Source organism: Apium graveolens, chromosome 2 (assembly GCF_009905375.1).
Source record: "Apium graveolens cultivar Ventura chromosome 2, ASM990537v1, whole genome shotgun sequence".
Lineage (NCBI taxonomy): Eukaryota > Viridiplantae > Streptophyta > Magnoliopsida > Apiales > Apiaceae > Apium > Apium graveolens.
Genome location: NC_133648.1, coordinates 231,192,658 through 231,197,616, shown reverse-complemented (window position 1 = coordinate 231,197,616; position 4,959 = coordinate 231,192,658).

The window sequence follows — 4,959 nt, the reverse complement described above, 5'->3', positions numbered from 1 at the left end:
GTCCTTACAGCGAGAGAGACTCCGAATCTTTGGATGATGAAGTGGCCCCAAGAAGAAGGTGTCCTGGCAAAGAGCCGATGGCCGATGGGAGACAACGCCCTCAAAGCACCCAAGGGGCGAATCCCCAAGAAGTGCAGGAAAGGATCAGGGCTCATGAGGCAGAGATCCAAAGGCTGAGGCGCGACTTGGAAGCTCACCAGGCCACCAGACCCCAGATACCGCCAAGGGGGAGAAATCCTCCTCCTGTCATAGACCTGGATGGTTCGGTACGGAGAAGGGCTGTCGTCCCAAGAACTGATCCAAGCAATCTCCTTCCCCTTGGAGATCCTGATGATCCAACTCCACCTTTCACAGAAGAGATAATGACTGCCCATATATCAAGGAAATTCAAGATGCCCACTATCAAAGCCTATGATGGCACGGGAGACCCTGCTAATCATGTTAGGACATTCTCCAATGCACTACTGCTGCAACCCGTGAATGATGCTATAAAATGTCGGGCCTTCCCTCAAACCCTGTCGAGTATGGCTCAAAGATGGTACAGTCGCTTGCCCCCAAATCCTATTGGATCGTTCAGAGAGTTAAGTCAGGCTTTTATTAATCAGTTCATCAGTGGGAGAGTCCATGAGAAAAGTTCAGCATCTCTTATGAGTATTGTGCAGGGAGCTAAGGAATCTTTGAGAGATTACCTGAATCGTTTTACAAAGGAGGCTTTAAAAGTCCCAGACCTTGATGATAAGGTAGCTATGATAGCACTGCAACAAGGAACTAGGGATGAGTTTTTCAAGATGTCCTTGGCCAAACGTCCCCCTGAAAGTATGTTGCAGCTCCAAGAGAGGGCAGGGAAGTATATCAAGGTTGAAGAAAGTATGAGGAAGACCGTAGTAACTAATGAGCCCATTGGAGGCAAGAAGCGAAAAACTAATCTGGAGTATATCGCTAAGGACAAGTATCCTAGAACCGAACAAAACCCTGATTCAACCCCCAAGAAGGGAGGACATGGGCAAAAGTTCACCGAATACGCTAAGCTGAATGCTCCTAGAAGCCAGATCTTGATGGAAATCGAGAAAGATCGAGATATTCGTTGGCCTTAGCCCTTGAAGGCTGATCCCGCCAAGCTAGATAAGAGCAAGTATTGCAGATTCCACAAAGATGTTGGCCATGACACCGATGAGTGTAAGCAATTGAAAGACGAAATTGAGTTTTTGATTCGAAAAGGAAGATTGAACAAGTATACTGGAGAAGGAGGGGACAGGAATAATAATGGAAGGAAGAACTTTGAAGATCGTAGGAGGGACCAAGACGATCAGGGGCGGAATCCCCAACCTAGAGGGCCGGTTATAAATGCAATTTTTGGAGGGCCGCGACCTCGAGGGCCTGTGATAAACACGATCTTTGGAGGTCCAACTGCTGCTGGATTGTCCAAAAATTCCAGAAAGACATATACTAGAGAGGTTATGCATATTGTTGGAGAAGCCCCGAAGAGGGCCAGGACAGAAGTAACATTAACTTTTGATGATTCAGACCTAGAGGGTGTAAAGTTTCCTCATGACGACCCGCTGGTCATAACACCAATAATAGGAAATAGCCCGGTTAAGAGGGTCCTTGTGGATAATGGTGCTTCTGTGGATATATTGCTCCATGACGCCTTTCTAAGGATGGGGTATAACGACTCCCAGTTGGCACCAACCGACATGCCGATATATGGATTTGCTGGAGTAGAATGTCCTGTGGAAGGGATAATCAAATTGCCAACCACCATAGGTACGGAACCAAGGCAAGCAACGCAGATGTTGGATTTCGTGGTGGTAAAAGCTAGTTCAACTTATAATGCTATCATGGGGAGAACAGGGATACATGCCTTCAAGGCAGTCCCCTCTACCTACCATTCAGTTATGAAGTTTCCCACCCGAAACAGGATTGGAGAAGAGAGAGGAGATCAAAAAATGGCTAGAAGCTGTTATGTGGCCTCTTTGAGGGCAGATGGAGTCGGGGGGCAGGTTCTTCCTATTGAAGATATGGATGTCCGAGAATATAACGAAAAGAGAGGAAAGCCAGCAGAAGACTTGGTTTCCGTTCCTTTAGACCCCGAGAATCCTGAGAGGATGACTTTCATTGGAGCCACATTAGAGGAGCCCCTTAGAGGGAAGTTGGTGAAATTTTTGCAAGAAAATAGTGATGTGTTTGCATGGTCAGCAGCTGATATGCCAGGCATAGACCCGGAGTTGATTACTCACAAGTTAAACGTGGATCCAAGCCGGAAGACAGTGAAACAAAAGAAAAGAAATTTTGCCCCGGAAAGATAAGAGGCTATAAAACAGGAAGTAGAAAAGCTCTTAGAGGCTGGTTTCATTGAGGAGATCCAATTTCCGGAGTGGTTAGCAAACCCTGTAATGGTGAGGAAGGCTAATGGAAAGTGGAGGATGTGTATAGACTTTACTGATCTGAATGATGCATGCCCTAAAGACTGTTTTCCGTTGACAATGATTGATACTTTGATTGATGCCACTGCTGGGCATGAGATGCTGATTTTCATGGATGGATTTAGTGGATACAACCAGATCAAAATGCATAAGGATGACATTCCAAAGGTATCATTCATCACTGACTTTGGTGTTTATAGTTATCTTGTTATGGCGTTTGGTCTCAAGAATGCAGGAGCCACCTATCAAAGGTTGGTGAATAAAATTTTTAAGGACTTTATTGGAAAGACTATGGAAGTCTATGTTGATGACATATTAGTCAAGAGTCTAGTAAAGACTGATCATATAACCCATTTAAGGGAAGCTTTTGAGGTCCTGAGGTACCACAAGATGATGTTAAATCCTATGAAGTGTGCCTTCGGAGTAGGATCTGGGAAATTCTTGGGATTGATGGTCTCAAAGGGAGGAATTGAGGCTAACCTCGACAAAATAAAGGCGATCCTGGACATGGAACCACCAAAAATTGTCAAGGATGTTTAGAAACTCACCGGAAGGGTTACTGCGCTAGGACGATTCGTCTCCAAGTCAGGAGACAAATGCCTATCATTCTTCAAGTCACTAATGAACATCAAGGACTTTGTATGGAATGAGGAAAACCAGAAGGCATTCGAAGAGTTAAAGAAGTATATGGCCCAGTCCCCGTTGTTGGCCAAGCCAGTTCTGAGTGAAGTTTTATTCTTGTACTTGGCTGTTTCAGAAAGTGCCTTGAGCGCAGTATTGGTTAAGGAGGAACTGAAAGTATAGAAACCCGTATACTATGTCAGCAAAATTTTGCATGGTGCTGAGTTGAATTATTCAGCTATTGAGAAATTCGCTTTAGCCTTGGTAATGGCTTCGAGAAAGCTGCGTCCTTATTTTCAGGCTCATCAGATTGAGGTGCTAACAAATCAGCCCCTGAGAAATATCATTCACAGTCCCAAGGCAAGTGGGAGATTGATTAAGTGGGCAATAGAGCTGGGAGAGTTCGATCTCAAGTATAAGCCACGTACGACAATAAAAGCCCAGGCACTAGCTGACTTCATGGTGGAATGTACCATACCCAACCAAGAAGTCGGGGGGCAGGAAGATACCATACCTTAAGACAAGGGAGTCGATAATGGGGGCAAAGAGAAGGATGATAAAGAAAAAGAATATTGGGTTCTCTATTTTGATGGAACATCAAAAACAAACTCCAGTGGAGCAGGATTGGTTTTGCAAAGCCCTGATGGGTTCTTAATTGAGTATGCTATGAAGCTAGACTTCCCAACCACAAACAATGAGGCAGAATATGAAGCCCTGATAGCTGGTCTTGGTCTAGCTGTGACACTTAGAATCAAAAACTTAAAGGTCCGTGGAGACTCGAAGCTGATCATATCTCAGGTAAAGGGAGAATTTGAGGCAAGGGATGATACGATGGCTAAGTATGTCTGCCTAGTAAGGGCTGTGATGACCCAATTTAATGAATGCCATGTTGAACACATTCCAAGGGAAGAAAATGCTAAGGCAGATGCGCTATCAAAGTTTGCTTCATCTGAGATAGAAGAAAGTTCGGGAAGTGTGTACTTCCGTGTTTTGAAGACACGAAGCATAGATGTTAAGCTTATGGCTCCCATAGGCCTAGGGACGTCATGGATTGATCCTATCAAGGCTCACATTCAAACCGGTTGGTTGCCAAGCGATGCAACTGAAGCACAGATGTTAACTGTTCGAGCACTAAAATACTCTTTGATAGATGGGATTCTTTACAAAAGATCTTTCGTGGTTCTTTACTTGAGGTGTCTCAGGCCCGATGAGGCACGTTTGGCACTTGAAGAAGTGCATGAAGGTATTTGTGGACAACACTTGAGGGGCAGGGCCTTGGCTCATAAGATAACCCGTTTAGGCTTCTATTGGCCAGAAATGATGGTTGATGCCAAAGAATATGTGAAGAAGTGTGATCACTGTCAGAAGCATGCACCAGTTGTTAGATAACCCCCCGAGATGCTGACCTCTATTAACTCGCCTATTCCCTTTGCTATGTGGGGGATGGATATTCTAGGGCCTTTCCCTATGGCCACGGCACAAAGGAAGTTTCTGATTGTAGCCATTGATTATTTCACCAAGTGGATTGAAGCCAAACCCTTGGCCAAAATCACAACTAAGCAGGTTGCACAATTCCTGTGGGAAAGCATTATGTGCCGATATGGAATTCCCCGTATCCTCGTCACTGACAATGGAACACAATTCAACAATGAGGAATTCAAGAAGTATTGTGAAGAAAATGAAATTGAGTTACGGTTCACCTCTGTGGCTCACCCACAAGCCAATGGGCAAGCGGAAGTAGCAAATCGAATAATCCTGGATGGACTAAAGAAGAGGATCGAGAAGTCAAGAAATAATTGGGTGGATGAGATACTTCCCATATTATGGGCCTATAGGACTACCTGTAGAGTCACGATAGGAGCAACTCCTTTCATGTTGGCATATGGGGCAGAAGCAGTAGTTCCCGTGGAGATAT